Genomic DNA, 21,311 nt, shown 5'->3' with positions numbered 1-21,311 from the left:
GAGTGGGTTGCCATTGCCTTCTCTGATCTCATCCTTAATATCCAGCAAATAAGAATCTGTTCTCCATTTCTGTACTCTCATCAGTTCAAGAATGTATGCAGTGCTGATGTATGGCAAAAATCATCACAATATTGTAAAGTAATTATCCTCCAATTAAAAAGATAAATAAAATTAAAAAAAAGAATGTATGTAAGGAGTTCCCTGGTGGTCTAGTGGTTAGGAACTGGTGCTTTCACTGCCTGGCAGGAGTTTAATCCCTGGTCAGGGAACTGAAATCCCACAAGCTGGGCAGTGTGGCCAAAATAAATGAATAAATAAAATTTCATTAAAAAAAAAAAGAATGTATGTAAATCACAGAGTATCTATATGTGAATTACATAATATATAACCTTTTGGGACTCACTTTATTCACTCAGCATAATTCCCTAGAGATTGATGTAAGCTGTTGTATGTTATTAATAGGTCCTTCCTTTTCATTGCTGAATATCTAAGATGTTCTATTTTTTTAAAAAAAACTAAAGCAGATATGACAAAAATGCCAAAATTAAACAAAGCTAGGTAGTAAGAACATGGGCATTTGTTATTTTGTTCTCTGCTGTTTTCTGAACAGACGAAATAGTTCCTAATATTTAAAGTGGCATGTGTCCCATTCAGCCTTGTACTCGGGTTACCTAGGGCTATGCCTCATCTAGACACTAAGCTCCTGGAGACAAGATGAGCACCCATTTATTGTGTCTTCCTCTCTGTCTCACAATGCTGATACATATATGAATATGTATTTGCATACATGAATGCTCCTTTTCATGTATTAGTAGCAGAAGTTTCTGTCCTGACACTGACCCATGGATCAGATAACTTATACAGGTGCTTGGCAAGAGCAAGGTTGTTCAGAAGGCAGAAGGCCCAGAAGAGCCTGGAACATACCTGTCTGATGCATAGCTCTAGTCCAGCTCCTGAATGCTGACTGTGGCCCACTAACCTGTCCCTGGCCTGAATCACTGACATTTATCATCCAGAGCATTGCTTCTCTAGAAAGATTCCGACAGGATTTCAGGAGACCTATTAAGGCTACTCTGAACTGTTGCTAAATTAACAAAGTGAAAGTGAAAGTGAAGTCACTCAGTCGTGTCCGACTCTTTGCTACCCGTGGACTGTAGCCCACCAAGCTCCTCTGTCCATGGGATTCTTCAGGCAAGAATACTGGAGTGGGTTGCCATTTCCTTCTCCAGAAGGAAAAGCCATAAGTAATACTTCAAGCCTTAAGTAATACAAAAGCCATAAGTAATACTTCAAGCCGTAAGTAATACAAAAGCCGTAAGTAATACTTCAGAGAGAACTGCTCAATATTTAAAATAGCACTTACAGTAATTGCAATCTAGACCTCCCACCAGGCCTGGGACACTCTCTCAGAGCAGCATCTTGTTGTTCTCTTAGTTTATATCCCATGTAATGGAAAGAAGCACATTTTTATTTCTTTAAAAATATTATATATTATTTGGCAATGAAAAGGAATGATGTACTAATATGCGCTATAACTACAATAAATGAATCTTAAAGACATTACGCTAAATGAAAGAAGTCAGTCACAAAGGACCACGTATTTGATGATTCTGTTTCTATGAAATGTCCAGAATAGGCAGATCTATAGACATGGAAAATGGATTAGTAGCTTACAGGGCTGAAAGCATAATGATTTGGAGTGTAGTGGCTGGATTTCTTCTGGGGATGGTGAAATGTTCTAAATTTATTAGTGGAGATGGTTGCACAACTCGGCAAATATACTAAAAACCACTGATTTGTACAACTTTAAATGGGTGAATTATATGATGTGAATTATAACTCAATAAAGCTGTTACCTACCCCATCAAATTAGGAAACACTGGCAAGGATGTGGAGAACTGCATCTCTCGTACGTTGCTGATGGGATATAAAATGGTGCAGCTACTTTGGAAAATAGTTTGTCTGTTTCTTTAAAAACTAAAACATACACTTAATAGCAGTCGCACCCAGGGCATCTATTCCAGAGGATGAAAACTTATGCCTATACAAAAACCTGTCTACAAGTGTTTGAGGAAGTTTTATTTGTAAAAGCTAAGAACGAAACAATCAAAATGTTGCTTTAATAGGGGGATTTAATAGGTAAGGATAGCTAAAAAAAAAAAAAAAAAGTGGTATATCCAGTATCACAGAATACTCAGAAATAAAAAGGGATGAACTACTGATAGACTGCAACAACTGGATGGTTCTTGAGGGTATCATGCTGCCTGAAAAGAACCAACTTGAACAGCTTACTGTGTGATTTCATTTATAAAACATCTAAAATGATAGAGAAAACAGAGTAGAGATCGCCTGGTTAGAGATGTTGGTGGAGGGGAGGTGGGTGTGACTATAAAAGAATAGCACAGGGAGAATTTCCTGGTGATAGAATACATCTGTATTATTGAAGTGGTGGTTACAGAAATCTACAGGTGATAAAAGGACATCTAAAATTAAACACGTGAATTATATCAAAGCCAACTTCCTGGTTTTGACATGATGTTACATTGAAATAAGATGTAACCATTGGAGGAACCTGGTGAAGATATACCTAACCTCCATACTATCCTTGGAACTTCGCTCTTGACCTATAATTATTTCAAAATAAAAAGTTAAATAAACAAAGTATTAGATAGCTTAAGTTAGCCACTATCTTTGCAAATGCAGCTTAAAAGCCTAGGAGAGCAGGATGGGTGTCTCTCTTCTACTTCTTGGTCTGGTCTGATAAAGAGGCTTGTCCTGGAGAATACATTTGGGAAAATATGCCTTTCAATAGAGTCTAGTCTATGCTCAGTTCTGAGATCTCCTTGATGTCCTGTGATAGACAATTAAGAACTAAAGATAAAATCACTCTAGTACATGAAGTGAAGTGAAGTGAAAGTCGCTCAGTCATGCCCGACTCTTTGTCCACGGAATTCTCCAGACCAGAATACTGGAGTGGGTAGCCTTTCCCTTCTCCAAGGGATCTTCCCAACCCAGGGATCAAACCCAAGTATCCCGTATTGCGGGAGGATTCTTTACCAGCTGAGCCACAGCAAAGTTCAAGAATACTGGGGTGGGTAGCCTATCCCTTCTCCAGCGGATCTTCCCAACCCAGGAATCAAACTGAGGTCTTCAGCTTTGCAGGAGGATTCTTTATCAACTAAGCTATGAGGGAAGCCCCAGTCTAGCACACAGTAGGTACCAAAAGAAAAGTGTTTGTTGAATGTTATGCAGTGATGGCATCTGAATCTAGGATAGGATAAAACATTTAATTCTCTTCTCTTCTCTCCTCCTCTGTACACACTGGCACAGAAAATTTGGGCATTCACACATTCATTCAACAAATATTTGGAGCAGCTATTTCCAAAAATCCTATTGTTAAGGATTTTTCTGGGTTATGAGGATACAAATAAAGGGGGGAAAGGGGGTTCTACAATAAGGGTAGGGCATTTAAAATATCTGGTTATTTGTTCCAAGGTTCATTCCACTAAAAGCAGAGGGACTGAGTAGATGGACATCTTGGTCATTTCACCCCTTTAAAGATAGAAGTACCAGGGGAAATGAGGGACTTCACTTGCGGTCCAGTGGTTGGACTCCAAGCTCTTATTGCAAGGGGCCCAGGTTCAATCCCTGGCCAGGGAACTAGACCCCACATGCCATAATTAAGAAGTTCACATGCTGCAACTAAGACCCAGCACAGCCAAATAAATAAATATTAGAACAAAACAAAACAAACAAGGGAAATGATACTCTGAACCTAATTCTGACCAGTCAGAAGTGAATGGAGAAATGGAAGTAAGCAGGTCCCAGAAGAAAGTTCACCCTAAAAGTTCCTTCAGAAAGTAAAAATGTCATGGCAGGAAAAGATGAACATCCATCAGTCTTCCACCTCAAGTTAGAGAGGGAGGTCAATTTAAACATTCAAGGGGGAAAAAAATAGATATAAAACCTCTAGGGATTAGGGCTCATGGGCAGGCTAACAAAGAAAAAGTTAAACACACACTAACAAAAGACTGTTGAAGAATAAAGGGAGGAAATACCTATAGAAATGAGAATGGCAACAGAGGGATCCTGGCTAATGAGCTTCATTTATACAAGAGTCAGAGTGGAGGGTCCTGTACAAAGAACTTCCAGAACTCTAAAACCCAGAAGGATCTGGGATTAACAAAACTAATTCTGTAATTCCAAAGTTCTGCCCCTACTATGATTGCCAACTAAATTTTAACATTCATGTTCAGAAAAAGTAAAAACTAGGCACATTGTTTGATGACTTTGTTTTCCTCTTCTTAGCCCTAAAGAGTGACTGCAGGGGTCACTCTTTTAAGATTAGGAGCCCAGACCCTGGAGCTAAAAAACCTGATTTCAAATTCTGATTCTGCGATCAATCCATGTGGCCTTCCTAGGATAACTAAATAACCTTCCTTATAGGGTTGTTATAAGATTTCATAAGAATCCACGTAAAGTGTTTAGCAGAGTGCCTGTTATGTAATAAGCTTTCAATAACAGTAGCTGTTGTTTTTGTTACTATTATTGTTAAACAGGAAAGATTAGCATGACCGTGGATCAGAGGAATGACGTCTAAAGACACTTGGCTGATCACACTGAAGCAGATGGTGAAAGCACCTAATCATGATGATTATAATAAGAACTACATAGCAGAGTATGACTGACGATGCAGCTAATACCAATGAAACGGAGCTGAGAGATGGAGAGACCATGAGACTGAGCCCTGAAAGCATTGCTTAATCCAGCCATGATGGAGAATGATTCCCTTTGGGTTTGTTTTTTTTTTTATATGAGCTAACACATTTTCATTCCCCACCCCACTTTGGCCTAACCCACTCTGAGTTGGGTTTCTGCCACTCGAATAAAACAGACAGTCTATCAGCCCTTGGAAAGGGAAACAGAGATCACTTGGAGCCACCACAGGTTAACAGAAAAAAGACAAACAGGTCATGCCAGACTATCCTCATTCCTTTCATGAAAGTCGACTAGATCAGTAGAGCAAAGGAATACCATAAGCTAGTGGAACTGGACTAGGAAGTTATTGCTGATCTCTGATGAAATCCTTACAAATAAGGAATAAGATGAGATAATGGCATAAGATGTGGTGATGGCGGCTGGGGGAGAGGGGGAGGCAATAGGACAGTAATATGGACTAAAAACCAATAAAATACCCAATTCAAAGAGTGTTGATCAGTGTCAACCTCTGGGATCTTCCTTGCTTTTTTAAGGATATCTATTATTTCTTTTAGTGCTTCCCATCTCTGAGACCACCTGAATCTAAACCTCTACCACCTTTCTCCTGAATCAGTACAACAGCCTCCTGACCAATGCATAGCACCAGAGTGCAGTGGTCATTCTTTATGTTTTTCATAAAAGTGACTGTTTTACTTCTCTATCGAAACCAAGACAAGTCTTCTCTGACTCCCATCTCCCTTCCAAGGAACCACTCCCTTCCCCAGTAGATGCTCTAGATGCTCAATTAATTGAATTAATGAATGAATGACCTGGATGAACACTGGCAGAACAGTGATCAAATTGCCAATGACACTGTTACAAGTGAACTTAGACACACAACTCTTAGAAACCACCACAAAGTTTGAGGTAAGGTAGAAGAACTCCCCTTGAATTTTATATTGTAATTATACGATACATATGCTTTATCTGGCTTTTTCCTTTCAGCAAAATTATTTTGACATTCATCCATGTTATAGCATGTATCAATAGTTCATTACTTTCTCCTGCAAGTAGTATACTACTACTACTACTACTACTACTACTACTACTACTACTACTACGTCGCTTCAGTCGTGTCCGACTCTGTGCGACCCCATAGATGGAAGCCCACCAGGCTCCCCTGTCCTTGGGATTCTCCAGGCAAGAACTGGAGTGGGTTGCCATTTCCTTCTCCAATGCATGAAAGTGAAAAGTGAAAGTGAAGTCACTCAGTCGTGTCTGACTCCTAGTGACCCCATGGACTACAGCCTACCAGGCTCCTCCATCCATGGGATTTTCCAGGCAAGAGTACTGGAGTCGGGTGCCATTGCCTTCTCTGGCAAGTAGTATAACATTATATAAATATACCATAGTTATCTACACACTGAATAAAATTTGGTTGGTTCTTGTTTCTCTATTACAATAAAGCTGGACCTAGGAATGCAACGTTTGTCACTTTTTTTTAGGAATGCAATGTTTAGATTACAAGATAGGTGTATTTTTTTTAGTATTCATTTTATTTATTTGGCTGTGCCAGGTCTTAGTTGTGGCGGGTGATATCTAGTTCCCTGACCAGGGACTGAACCCTGGCCCCCTGAATTAGGAGCATGGAGTCTTAGCCCCTGGACCACCAGGGGAGTCCTGATGTATATTTTTAAAAGATGTCATACTTTTTAAAAAGTGGTTGTACCATTTTATATTCCCACCAGCAGTGTATGAGTTCTATAACCTCAACAACACTTGACGTAGCCAGTCTTTGCATGAAGGGTTATCTGCTTGTGGTTTTAATGTTCATTTCCCTAATGATCTTTAGCGTCTTTCCAGGTGTTTATCTGCCATCAATATATTTTCTTTGGCCATCATGAATTTTTTGTTTGTTTAAATTACAAAAGACTTCCCTGGTAGTCTAGTGGTTGAGACTCTGAGTTTCCATGGCAAGGGGTATGGGTTTGATCCCTGGATGCGGAAATAAAATCCCACATGCCACGCTACATGACCAAAAAAAAAAAAAATTTACAAAAGAGGTTCTCATTTATTATATAACTAGACAAAAAATACAGATGTATGTAAATAATAGTCTCCACCTCCAACCCACACATAAGCAACCAGAGGTGCACTTACTAAGCATGCAAATTCTTTTGTTGTTGTTGTTGTATATTTCTTTTTAATTTTTATTTTGTACTGGGGTATAGCTGATTAACAATGTTGTGATAGTTTCAGATAACACCAAAGGGACTCAGCCATGTATATAAGTATCCATTCTCCCTCCGCCACACCCTTTCCATCCATGCTGCCACATAACATTGAGCAGACTTTCATGAGCTATACAGTAGGTCCTCGATGGTTGTCATCCATTTTAAATATAGCAGTGTGTACATGTCCATCCCAAATTCTCTAACTATCTCTTCCCCTCATTCTTCTCTGCAGCAACCATAATTTCTTTCTTTAAGAGGCATGCAAATTCCTGCTCAGCTCTTGACAACTGTGATTCAGTAGGTCACAGATGGGGCATTTTGACAAGCCATCATGAATTGATTTGGTAATTCTGATGCAAGTGAGCTATAGTTTCTTAAGAAGGTCTGCTCTTACTCTTGTCCTCTTAAGGAATAGTTGAAGGAAGGAAGTCAGTGAGTCTGAAGAGGCACATCCCTTCCGTACAGGGTGAGCCCATGTACCCTGTAAAGAAGGTGTACATGGACTGCCTTCAAATAAGAAACTTTGTCTAAGTGAATGAGTATATGTGCTCTGTTGTCCCATAGAGCACCAAGAGTTTGGAACCTAAAGATCAAATTAAAAAAAAAAAAAAAACTTTCTAAGAGAGTTATTTTGAAACAAAATTAGGCAACAGAGCCAGCAAGGTAACTGCTACTGCTACTGCTAAGTCACTTCAGTCCTGTCGGACTCTGTGCGACCCCAGAGACAGCAGCCCACCAGGCTCCCCCGTCCGTGGGATTCTCCAGGCAAGAACACTGGAGTGGGTTGCCATTTCCTTCTCCAATGCATGAAAGTGAAAAGTGAAAGGGAAGTTGCTCAGTCGTGTCCGACTCTTAGCGACCCCATGGACTGGGGTCTACCAGGCTCCTCCATCCATGGAATTTTCCAGGCAAGAGTACTGGAGTGGGATGCCATGGTAAGGAATTTGCCAAATTCACCAAGCTTGCAGAAAAAGGACTTCTCTGGGTTGAGAAATGACTGATTGGGGGTGAAGAAGAGAGTGGACAAGACACAGTCCAGGCATACACATACACATTCTCTCTTTCCTTCTCTCTCCCTGAGGAAAAACTGCCCTTTATAAATACACAGTGAGGAATGTAACCACCATACAGGTAGTGTGTGTCTTAACCCAAATTAAACAACAGCTATTTGCCCTAAGCCATACTTCCCTGCCTCTGTTTGCAAGGCCTAAAATGGTAGAGAAAGGAAACAACACGGTATTTGAAAGGGCTGTTCCTTTTATAGATAAATTGCCCAGGCCCTGTCCTCATAATTTTGGATCCATAGATTTTAAAGAGCTTAAGCCTGTCAATAGGCTTTGGACAATCAAGCTCAGCAAAAGCCATTTTGCTTCAGTTACAGCACCCAAACAACCACCCTCCCTGATCAGTTAAATAAAAAGCCATTTATCTGTTCTAGAGCAGAATCAACCAAGGCACTGTTTTCCACAGCAAGCTACTGATCCAAGAGGGATCTGAGCCAACTGCCAAGTAACTCCTGTACCCTGGCAGAAACTCAGCTGAGCCTCCATTGGTGGGCAAGATGAGGGGGGAGCCCCGCTTCCCATGTATGTCCTCCTCTTTTTTCTCATTTAAAAATAATTATACAGATGCTGGCTCCATTCAAAAGGGGCATGTGAGGCCCAATAAACAGTCCTTGTTAGAATGTCTGCTGGTTTCTACCTTCAGCATTTGACCTTGGGTCAAATATTGAGTATAGTACATTATTCTAAATTTGTTGTTTAGTTGTTAAGTCCTGTCTGATCTTTTGTGGCCCCATGGACTGTAGCCTGCCAAGCCCTTCTGTCCATGTGATCTCCCAGGCAAGAATACTGGTGTGGGATGCCATTTCCTTCTCCAGGGATCTTCCTGACCCAGGGATCAAACCTGTATCTCCTGCATTGCAGGCAGATTCTTTACCACTGAGCCAGCTACCAGGGAAGGATTATTCTAAATAGGTGCACTCTTATTTAGGTTACCATCACCAAGGTATGTGCAGTCATTTGTAAGCCACTATAGGGCTGACTTTACATTTGTAAATTTTTAACTTGTAACTTTTGTTTTCTTTTACTTTGGATACAGCCCATTTTTCCCCAGTTCATCACCCTTTCTTAAATGGCATGGCTTTGACTCACTGGGTTGTGTGCACCAGCCTTTTTATTGATCATCCATTACTGTCAGGCACTGGACTTAATATTCATCTGTAGTCTGACAACAATATGAAAGATGAAGCAATCTTTCCTCCAGTTTACAAAGAAAACAGGGCCTTGGAATAGGTAAAGACTGTGCGAGATCAGGCAGCTAGGGGCCTCAGGACGCTGTCTCAACTCAGAGCAGGAACACTCCTTCACCAGCTGCCTCCCTTTAAAGCAAATAAACTGCTCTGAAACAGTGCAGCCTGAGGGCCAGCGTTCAGTCATTCCTCACAGCAGGAATGCTTCATCCTGCTGTCAAATCTGAAACTATGTAAGGTTATGTGTGAAACCTGGGAAGGAGACCCAGGTTTTTAAGGAGTCAGTGATCCCAAGAAGGTCACGAGCCACTGCCTGAGCAAGTGGTCAACTTACCCATTCTCTTAAGTTCGTGGTGCTTGATGTCCAGGGAGTACTGCAGTGGGAGCCAGAAGTTCTGGCTTCCAGTCCCAGCCTTAGCACTATTTCTCTGAGGGCTCTCGGCCCAGGCAGCTCACCTACGGACCACAGATTTCCGTTCTCTTTTCCCCTGGCCTTGATTGCCTATTTATAAATATACTTTCCTTGTCAAGGAAAGTTTTTTTTTTTTTAACCATCGTTTGTATTATTCCATTGTTTTAACGTATATGGAGTCTCATTAAAAGTCCTCCCCAATTTTACACTGAAGCAGGGAGGGATAAACAGACATAAGGAACAATAATTCGTTTTTACCAAGCCAGCTTACCTCTCTGGGCCTCAGTTTTCCACCTGTAAACTGACCCAATTGGGTCAGACGTATCAGATTGCTCGCATTCCCACTAGGCTCAAGACACAAAGCTAACTACCCAGCAACCAGCAACCCGGACCGGCGTAGTCGCTCGCGCGCTCCCCCACCTCCCTTCCAGGATCTCAGCAGCAGCTGATTTCCCAAGAGCCTCCCTGGCCCTATCCTGCCATCCCAATCGCCCGAGTGGACTCACCGCGCTCGCAAGGTGCCAGCTCCCACGGGGAGCTCGGCTGCCCTGGGGACTGCGCAGCCAGGGTGGGAAAGGCGCAGGACTCCCGGACCCGCGCAGCGCTGGAGCCTGCGCGCACTGTTCCCACAGAAGGCCCGGGCGGGCGCGGCTCTGCCCACTGCCTACGTGCGTGCGCCAGGAGGCGGCGGCCCTGGCTCCTGCCTTTGTTAATTGTCCATATGCAGGCAGGTTGTTTTCAGCTGGGTGCTCCCTAGAGCGGGCCCCAGCTGGGGCGACCGGGCGACAGCAGCAACAGCCGTGCGCTGGCCCGGAGCCAGAAGGAAGCCATGTAAGTGGGTGTCGGTGCAGCACCGGGTGACCCGCCCATCCGCACCTACTCCTCCCGCAGGCTAGCCAGCCTCAAAACAGGGACAAGCAGTTAGGCCATCTGGTAGCAATAGTGACCCCAAGATCACTGAATATCTGTGCTCTCGCCGGAATCACCAAATTTTAGGGCTGGACCTTTATTTAATTCTCAGTGTTGACTGCCCAGGACTTCTGGGCTCCTATCCTAGCTCTCCTGGGAGCCCTTTGCGCAAACTTAGATAAATCTGCCAGTTTCCTGAGAAGGTAACAGGCAGGAAGACGAGGGGTCTCCAATCAGAGGAAATAGGCTGCAAGTGTCTTAAAATTCTGTGTTGCTATGAGGACACCTGGTTCCACCTAACCTTAACTTTTCTCAGTCCTTGAGCTAACCAATGCGTTTTTCTTATGGAAATGTTTTTCTTAAGCTACGTTAATGAAACTATGTATTTGCTTTGGAATTTGCCTTTCTTCAAAATTGTTCCACCGAAGACTAACTTTTGGCTGATAATAGCTCAACAAACCAGAATTCATATCAATTGTTTTAAGGCTGAGGGATGACGCGCCTTATGCCATCCTATCTCAAAACTGCATATTGTGAGAGGGGCCTGGTGAAGCTCCGTCAGACTTGAGGTGTCTGTCTTATCTGATGAATAGCTTTCTAACAGACATAAAACAGCTTGCTAAAACTAGCAGGCAGGGGCACTCTCCGTCCCCCTTCTGATGTCTGTGTCAGAAGCGTTCTCTGTCCCTTTTTCACTTTAATAAAACTCTGCTATACAAAAGCTCTTGAGTGATCAAGCCTGGTCCCTGGTCCCCAAGCTAAATCTTCTTCAGAGATCACGAATCCGACATGTTCACCGTAAGCTATCACTCCCTGCACCCGTTTCCTTTTCTGTGACTCATAGTAGTGAGCAGGACACTGAATGCACCAGGTATTCAGCAGTCAGCACCACAGACAAGGTCCCTGCCCTCTTGGGGTGAGCCGGATGATGAACACACACTTGAAAGTGATCATTACATGAAAAGTATGGAAAGTTTCATGTCAGGGCAACTAAGTCTTGTTTATGGAGTCATGAAAGGACCAGATTAACTTTTCTAAATCCTTCGATTCTAATATTCATTCTTATTCTCATGTAAATTTTATCATTATTATTAATGATAGCGCTAATGATATTGCTTACTCAGTGCCAGGTACTATACTAAACATTTTATTTGTATTTCCTCATCTATCAGATTCAAAACTTCTCTAAGAGAAAGGTATACTTTTATCATCCTCATTTAGAGAGAAAAATTGAAGCTAAAGAAAGTATAATAACTTGTCCACTATCACACAGGACCAGTACTCAAATTCAGACAGTCTGAGGCCTCAGATTGCTTAAGCACTACTCTACATCCACAAACATATGAAGATTAAAATGGTGGATTGAAGATTAAAATGAATGTGATGGATGAGAACAATAGAAGAGGAGGGGATGGTTTTAGTCTGTAGAGGAGAAAAGCAAAGTTGAGAGCTTTCTTAAAGAGTTTTCCATGGATCAGACTGCACCTGTATGACCTTCGACATCACCAGCCTGAGGAATGCTATTAGGGAGACAAACTGCAAATATGTGAGGGAGAACTTATCTACCAATCAGAGTGTTTAAAAAATGACATCAGTTGCATGGGGAGAGTGGGCATCCTGTCATTAAAAGTCAGAATTCAACCAGAGAGGAATACTGGGGATGCTTCAAAGAAGAATACAAAAGTTAAAGACTAGTTTAGGTGATCTCTAAGTTTCCTTCCAATTCAGAAGGCAATCTGAAGAGAATTTGAGTCCTAGAGTGGTTAAGTGACTTTTTCAAAGTCACCCAGGGAGTGAAGACTTGATCCCCAGAACTAGTCTGACAGCTAGATCAGACTTCCAGTTTGTGAGTGAGAGTCTTGTGAGTGCTCAACACCTCACTTTATGTTCCTGTGTGTGTGAGACAGACCACTTATCCCAGGTGTCTGGGATCATCTGATTTACCTGTTTACTTTCCATTACTAATATATGCCCTTCTTCCTTGCTTGTGTTGAATTTTCTGATTTAAGAGAGAAATGTCTAACCTTCTGGACAGATTACTATAATATAGGGGTTCAAGAGGTAGTAGGGTTCCTACTTCCCTGGATTTAAGGAAAAGGAGAGAAGCTGGATGGTATTTTTATTTGATTTTTTAAAAATTCTATTTTAGGACTAAGAGTTATCTTGAGTTAAATTTCTAATGCATTGGCACTAATTCCCCATCTTTCATCCTAGTCACCAATATTCTGATGAGCAGAAATCTAGCTGTCAGCTTCAGAAGAGGTATTCTTTTCTCAGAGCTTTTGAGAGCTACTTTGTTTTGACTGGAAACTTCTAACAAAGGAATCCAATTGCCTTTTTGGATTGATTTCTAGAACATTTACAAAGAAGTGGACATCACCTTATCCCCAGGGATACTAATTCAAAGATAAAGAGTTCCCTTCACTTCTACCCTCAACAGAGTGATAGGTTTTTTAATTTATTTATTTAAGAAAGTATATTAACCTGGTTCAAAATTTCAAAGTATGCTGTCAGGGCTACAGCTTATTGATCTTTGGATTCTTGTGCCTGGCATATTGCCTTGTACGTAGAAGGCATTGAGTAAGTGATTGTTGACTGGGTGAGTGAACGCGTGTGAATTAAGAAGTTTTAGGAGATAGAGGGAACTTCCCAGTGGACCAGTGGTAAAGAATCTACCCACTAATGCAGGGGACATGGTTCAATTCCTGGTCCGAGAAAATCCACATGCCATGAGGCAACTAAGCATATGAGCCACAACTACTGAGCCTACACTCTAAAGCCTGTCCTCCAAAAGAGAACCCACCACAAGCAGAGGCCTACTCACAGCAGTGAAGACTCAGTGTGGCCATGAATAAATTAATTAATTAAAATTTTAAAAAGAAGTCATGGGAGGTAGAGAATAGGTGGTTTATGGTGGGGCAGCAGATATTTTCCCTGAGGTGCATGGGCTTTTAAAAGGAACCAAGACAGAACTCCCAGAACAGTTGCATATCTGACCATGACTTTATCCAGAGATCTGTAGTAAAAGCAGCAGCATCGGACTCTTTGGGCTTGAGCATTACCTAAATGGAGAAGGCGGTGGCACCCCACTCCAATACTCTTGCCTAGAAAATCCCATGGACGGAGGAGCCTGGTAGGCTGCAGTCTGTGGGGTTGCTGAGTCGCACACGACTGAGCGACTTCACTTTCACTTTTCACTCTCATGCATTGGAGAAGGAAATGGCAACCCACTCCAGTGTTCTTGCCTGGAGAATCCCAGGGATGGGGGAGCCTGGTGGGCTGCCGTCTATGGGGTCAAACAGAGTCGGACACGACTGAAGTGACTTAGCAGCATTACCTAAAGACAATGTACTAGTCAGTCTTTTGGCTGTACACAGCGAAAACAAATTCACTTTAAGTGAAGCAGAAAAGGAATTTACTTTTGGGGTAAATTGGGGAGTATTGGGGAGGTCAAAGAATCAATGGAAAGATTGATTCTAGAAAACCAAGCTAAGAATACAGGAGGCACCAGAGGCTGGGTGGCCAGACCCACAAAAGAAACCAGGCCATAGGGAGGATGCTGATGCTGGACACTGGCAATGCCCTGGGGACTGGGTGCCATAGCTGACCCAGCTGCCCTCGCTGCGTGATGCTGAACGTTGCCACTACCAGAGCAAATTTTACACACTGCCTGCTTCTCTTGGTTCCTATCTCCAGAATCACAATCTTGGAAGGATGGGCTACTCAGTCAGGCTTGGTTCCCAAGCAGACAACAATCAGGGAGAACTGAGACCAGAGCCTTTTGGCTTCCATGAGTGAGATGTGGGGGCCTGCCCCCCACTGTGGCATGTTCCCCAAACTTCTAGAGGCAATTTGGAGGCTGGACTGCCAGGAATGTGACAAATGTCCACTATACAGTCTTCTAACATTTTGTAGGCCAGAATGGAAAGAAGCAAAAAGTATAGTCTCTACAAAATGCTTAATACAGCACCTGAACTGAACTCTCAAAACCAGAAGAGGTGGCTGTCTTTTAGAGTTTCAGTCTCCTATATATATTTTAATTCTATAAATTTTACTACTCTAACTTCTACAGTAATAATAAAAATAGATGCTACTTGGACTTCCCTGGTGGTCCAGTGGTTAAGAATCCACCTTGCAAAAAAAAAAAAAAAGAATCCACCTTGCAATGCAGGGGACACAAGTTCAATCCCTGGTTTGGGAAGATCCCACAAGCCACAGGGCAACTAAGCCCATGAGCCACAACTGCTGAGCTGCCTCGACCTGTGCTCTCCAACAAGAGAAGCCACTGTAATGAGAAGTCAGTGCACCGCAACTAAAGAGTAGCCCCCACTTGCCACAACTAGAGAAAGCCCACATGCAGCAATAAAGATTCAGTGCAGCCAAATAAAGTGAAAAAAAAAAAAAGGTGCTACTTATTGAATGCCTAGTACATGCTAGAAATTTTTCATGGATTATTTCTAATCCTGACATTCTATATGATAGATATTATTTGCATTTTACAGATCAGGAAACTGAAGCTCAGAGAGATAAAGTAACTGGTTCACAGGTGATGAGCGCATAGCCAAGTCTACTCCTACTCCATACTTTCTCTCATCTGGTTGTTTTCTCCAAAGATTCCCATCACCATTCTAAAAAAATTCTACTAAATCCAAATGTATGTTTCTTGAATCATTTCTTCTATCTTCTGAGATATTGTCAGAAAGACAAGTCAAGAAATGATTGGTTGCTGGGTCTTTAGCAGAATTAAACTTTTATCAAATAGCAGGTTAGTATATTAACCTCATTACTAATACATAAAATATTTTATAACAAGAGTGTCTGCTTTATTGAGCCCTTATTGTAGGCCAGATACTCTGCTCAAGACTCAAGTGTGCACACTGAGTCTTGTTCGACTCTTTGTGATGCTATGCCCGCCAGGCTCCTCCGTCCATAGAATTTTCCAGGCAAGAATACTGGAGTGGGTTGCTATGCCCTTTCCCAGGGGATCTTCCTGACCCAGGGATTGAACCCATGTCTCTTTCATCTCCTGCACTGGCAGGCAGGTTCTTTACCACTAGCACTGCTTGGGAACCCCAGATACTCTGCTAATCAGCCCTAAAAGAAAAGTATTACCAACTTTTTTTTTTTTTTTTTTAACAAATGAGAAACCTGAGGTTTAGAGTGATTCAGAAACTTGCCAGAAGGCCTTGCTGCTAGAAGTAGCAGAATTGGGACTGCAACCTCAGCAGGATAGCTCCAAAGCCTGCACTTCTTCCAGTGTGTCATACCCTCCCTGGGCCAGTTTGCTAATTTGTACTGAGAAACACTACTCAGTACCTCTTCTGTTTCTCACTCTTCCTTGTTTCCAATGGCTTCCCTGTGGGTTCCTGGCTCTTTGCAGGTATAATAACCCTTCTAAGGACAGAGCTGTTCTCTCTTCCCTTCCAGTTTTTCTAGCTCCCTCTTTCAATAGGCAAGACCATAACTTCCCTACACAGACCCAGTCTTGAGTTCTGGAATAGTCCTGTTCTTAATCTATAGAAAAGAGTCCCTCTAAATCTACTTTGCTGGAGCTCTATAGTTGATTATGTGCCTGAGTTCTAGCAATTGATTTTAACCCATTACCATCATGAGTTGTTAGCCCAGTTTGGAGGAACATACTTTGCTTCTACTGTATTCTGTATATTAATTAGTACTTTTTTGGTTTGAGTATCAGAAATCCAATTCATCCACAAAATACAATATCCATCAGAAGAAAAGACCATCTCTGGCTGTGTGTCTCTTCAAGAGCTCGAGCATTCCAAAAAGCTCTCCAGCAGACTTTGTCTACATCATAGACTAGGATAGAATGTCCATAACTAATCATAACCTAAACCAATCACTGACTGGCTTATATGAAGGAAGATTCAACATTGGGCCAGCTCCCTTCTGAAACATTAGTCATGTACCCTTGACAAAATTGGAGTCTTACCCGAAAAGAGGAAAATTAAGAAGGAATGTTCTTGGGTAGGCTGCCAACAGTATATGCTGCAGGAGGGAGAGAGCAATTCTACAGGGAGCCTGGGGAGCCAAAGATAAGGTGACCCTTCCTGCTGAGTCTTTAAGGAGAATTCTTACCAAGCAGATAAAAATATAAAGGTAGAAAGGACTGCATGCAGGGCATAACAATATGCAACTACCTTGTGTTTTTCAGAAACTGCAATCACTTCATTGTAACGGGACTGAATGACACATATTCGGATGTGCAGTTACAGCCAGAACTGGCAAGACAGGCAGGTACCAGATCATGCAAGGCATGTATGCCACGCTAAGGAATTTATATTTCACCTGTAGGCAATGGAGGAGTCACTGAGGAATGAGGATAGCATGATATTACTAGAATTTTAGGGGTCTTCCTTGGTGGTCCAGTGGCTAAGACTCTGCACTCCCAGTTCAGGGGGCCTGGGTTTGATCCCTGATCAGGAAACTGGATTACACATGCCACAACTAAGAATTCACATGCTTCAACTAAAGATCCTGCATGTCGCAAATAAGACCCATCACGGCCAAATAAATAAAAATAAAAATAAAAAAATTTTAAAGAATTAAAAAAAAGATTGGTAGCCTTCACTAAAGAAAAGCCATCCTAGAGAAGGAACAGGCTGGGAACAAAGGTTTGGGGGCAAGTAATACAACCAGTTTGGAACTAGCTGACCCCTGTGGCTTAACCTAGTAAGGATATCCAGTGGGAAGATGGATATAAGGTTCCAGAAAAGAGAAATTTGACTTAGCAATATAGATTTGGAGGTCACTGGCATGTCTACTGTATAGGAAACTGCAAGAATGAATGAGATCAAACTAGGAAAATAGGAAGGTCGTAAACAAACAAAAAAAAGACTAAGGACAAAGACCTGGTGAAAACAGCCAAGGGGCAGGCAGAGAAAAGGGAGCCAGCAAAAAGACAGAAGGAGCAGTCAGATAAAGCTGGGAGGAGAGCTGGACTTTTATTAAACGTCCTTACAAACTACTTCCTTCAATTGCTGTGTTTCACCTGGTGTGTTTCACACTGCCAAGTAAAACTACAGTTGAAATATCTGACCAGTATCATCTCAAACATTGTTTGAATTATTGGAGTATCAGATTTTTATTCATAGGTTTCTAATAGGAGGTCCCTTCAGTCGGGTCAAAGCAATGCTTTCCTAAAAATTGCATGAGAAAGATATCTAGGGAAAAAAAAAAAAAGAGAGAAAGATATCTAGGGAGAAAAGGAAACTCCCTCTCCTGCAGTATGCACTCAGCCCTAGAGTACAGCCTCAAAGGCTTGCTGCCACGTATTTAAGAATCAGCAAGGGTAAGGGTATAACCACATTGCAAGAGTGTGAGTTGACAAAACCTATCTGACTCAGAAATCTCACTTCTATTAATTTATCCTAGAGAAATTCACACACAAGTGCACAAAGATATATGCATATAGTAGTGGTTTGTTACTTAAAAAAACTCAAAATGAAGAGCCAAAAACCACTCAAAAACTATCAATAGAAGAAAGTTAAATAAATTCCAGCATGTCCACACCATGCAATAAACACAACCAATTAAAAGAACAAGGTCCATGTGAAGAAGTCCATGCTATAGATAACTGAAAAAAGGCAGGTTTCAGTCATAGGAAGAATATGTATATATGTAAACCTATATTATATATACATATATTCCACTCAAGAATTCAACAACTATTATTGAGGTAGGCACTGAACTGGGACTACATTAGTGAACAATACAGAAAGAGTTCCTGTCTCATTGAGCAAGTGTTCTAGTAAAGCAAAGAGTGTGTTTGTTTGTCAGTAGCTTAGTTGTGTCTGCCTCTTTGCAACCCCATGGACTATAGTCCACCAGACTCCTCTGTCCATGGAATTCTCCAGGCAAGAATACTGGAGTGGGTTGCCATTTCCTTCTCCAGGGGATCTCCCCAACCCAGGGATCAAATCTAGGTTACCTGCATTGCAGGCAGATTCTTTACCATCTGAGCTACCAGGGATATATATCACACGCATGCTAAGTCACTTCAGTCATGTCCAACTCTGTGACCCTATGGTTTGCAGCCTGCCAAGCTCCTCTGCCAAGCTCCTTGGAATTCTCCAGGCAAGAGTACTGGAGTAGGTTGCCATGCCCTCCTCCAGCGGATCTTCCCAACCCAGAGATCGAAACTGTGTCTCTTATGTCTCCACGTCTCTTGCATTGGCAGACAGGTTCTTTACCACTAGCAGCCACCATCTGGTGGCTCAGATGGTAAAGAATCTGCCTGCAATGCAGGAGACCCAAGTTCGATCTTTGGGTTGGGAAGATTCCCTGGAGGAGAAAATGAGGTTCCTCCTCAAGAAGAAAAGAATCCAGTATTCTTGCCTGGAGAATTATACAGACAGAGGAGCCTGGCGGGTCGCAAAGAGTCAGACATGACTGAGCAATTAACACTTTCACACTTTCTTCCATATATACATGTATATATATAATTTTAGAGACTAGTAAATGCTTGAAGGAAAATAAAGAGCTGAAAAGTAACTAGGTGTGGCAAGGGGGTATATGTAAGGGCCTATTTTAAATAATTTGGTTATGAAAAGTGTTTCTAAGAAGAGAACATTTTAGCAGTGACCTGAATAAAGTGAAGGAATGCATTATAGAAAAAGAACCAACAGGATGGGGTGGAAGGGTGGGGGGACGACAAAGAGAGAGATTTATTTTAATGAATTAGCTCATGTGATTGTGAAAACTTGATAAATTCAAAATCTGCAGGGTAGACCAGCAGATTGAGACCCAGGAAGGGTTGCAAAGAGTTCCAAAGCTGTCTTCTGTAACTCCTTCTTGCTTGGGAGATGTCAATCTTTTTTCTATGAAGACCTTCAAATGACTGGATGCGGCCCACTCATATTATGGCGGGTATTTTGCTTTACTCAAAGTCCACCTACTTAAATATTAATTTCATTCCCCCAAAATACCTTCACATAAACATCCAAAATAATGTTTGAGCAAATATCTGGGTACTATGGCCCAGCTGAGATAACACATAAAATTTATTATCACAAGTTCATCCCTTGTCAACTTGGCACACACATGCATCTCCTTAAACCATGCTGCTGCTGCTGCTAAGTCGCTTCAGTCATGTCCAACTCTGAGTGACCCCATAGATGGCAGCCCACCAGGCTCCCCTGTCCCTGGGATTCTCCAGGCAAGAACACTGGAGTGGGTTGCCACTTCCTTCTCCAAAGCATGAAAGTGAAAAGGGAAAGTGAAGTCGCTCAGTCATTTCTGATTCTTAGTGACCCCAAGGACTGCAGCTTACCAGGCTCCTCCGTCCATGGGATTTTCCAGGCAAGAGTACTGGAGTGGGTTGCCATTGCCTTCTCCCCTTAAACCATACTTATCTCCAAATAAGACAATATCAAGGTCATACTTCCACCTACCATGATACATGTTGTATACAACTGAAAATATGTTAACTCTTTCCTCAGAGAGGAAGCAAAGTCCTTGTGTGATGTTTACTTTTCTTGACAATCTGTAACTGCTTTCTGCCATGTGAAAATACAAGTATGCCAACTTGGAAGAAGGCCTTCACCAGAAGCTGACTTTGCTGGAACCCAGATCTCAGACTTTCAGCCTCCAGATCCATGAGAGCCTCCAGATCTATGGTATTTTGTTATAGCATCTCAAACTAAGACAAGGAGAAGAAAGTTTTTCAACCAGTGATGCAAGAATAACTGGTTATCCATACGAAAAAGATATATCTTTGTTTTTTTTTTCTCTCTTATCCCCTTAACAGGTAATATAAGATGCACTAACTTTATATCATATGTGTTAGTCATTCAGTCGTGTCCAGAGCATTCAAATATTAACAATGTTTGATCTTGTTCAGAAAGTACAATGTGTGTGTGTGTTCAGTCATGTCTGATTCTTTGCGACTCCACAGACTGTTGCCCACAGGCTCCTCTGTCCATGGGATTTCCCAGGCAGGAATACTGCAGTGGGTTGCCATTTCCTCCTCCAGGGGATCCTTCCCACCCAGGGATCAAACCCACTGAGTCATAGAGGAAGCCCCTGGTATTGTGCAGAAAGCACAATAGGTTTGCTCAAACTTCTAACACTTACTTGGCCCCTCAAATGTTATTCTAAGTTTCTCAACTCCAGCCCTTTCCTGGGCATTTAACAGTTGAATGCTCAGATCCAACTAGCTGATTCTGGGCCATAGAAGCCAGCATATCCACAAGATGGCAGCATTGTATAATTATTGAAAACCATAATCTGGTGTGGATACTTGAACATACCTTTCTGAGGCATATTATGTGATCTGTTAAGTGGATATCTGCTTTTATATCTTTACTTAATCTTGAAATAAATGAGCAGTTTCCTTCCCAGGATGTTTTACAGTTCTGAGATGCATGGGCTAGAGAAATAAAAAAAGCAGATTCTTTAGAGTGAGAATAAAAATCTGAGTTCAAGTATAAAATGCACTCTTAAGTCATTTAGTGCACTTAGGCAAGTTAACTAAAATCTCTGGGGCTCAGTCACACCACCTAAAAATTTAAAATAATGAAATTATTTTCCCCAGAAAAACATTTTTTTTTTTTTGGCAGAAGATAAGATGGATAAGAACAAGACTGTATATAATGCTATATAAACATTGAAAGTAATTATTACCTTGGCATGGGAAAGTCAATCAGAGTAGGTGCCATCTAGTAACTCAGTATCTTCAGGTTGATTAGAGGAATGATTCTGAGACCTTTAGAATAGCCTAGAATATTTTATTTCTGTTTTCTATGACACATCTTAAATGCCTGTGTTGGCGACCTTGTCAGAAGGAATC

At 41.8% G+C, this 21,311-nt stretch overlaps 1 protein-coding gene across 1 annotated transcript in view; it reads right to left on the bottom strand.

Moving 5' to 3' along the window:
* ARHGEF37 (Rho guanine nucleotide exchange factor 37) overlaps window positions 1-10,223 on the bottom strand; it is a 56,916-nt gene extending 46,693 nt beyond the window's left edge. The window contains 1 exon segment of the mRNA NM_001205932.2: window positions 10,102-10,223. The gene's annotated coding sequence lies outside the window, so the exon portion shown is untranslated.
* Window positions 10,224-21,311: the final 11,088 nt, after the last annotated feature.

This window comes from Bos taurus, chromosome 7 (genome assembly GCF_002263795.3).
Source record: "Bos taurus isolate L1 Dominette 01449 registration number 42190680 breed Hereford chromosome 7, ARS-UCD2.0, whole genome shotgun sequence".
NCBI classification, from domain to species: Eukaryota; Metazoa; Chordata; class Mammalia; order Artiodactyla; family Bovidae; genus Bos; species Bos taurus.
Note: the sequence above shows the minus strand (reverse complement) of the source record. Positions and strands in the feature narration are given on the sequence as shown.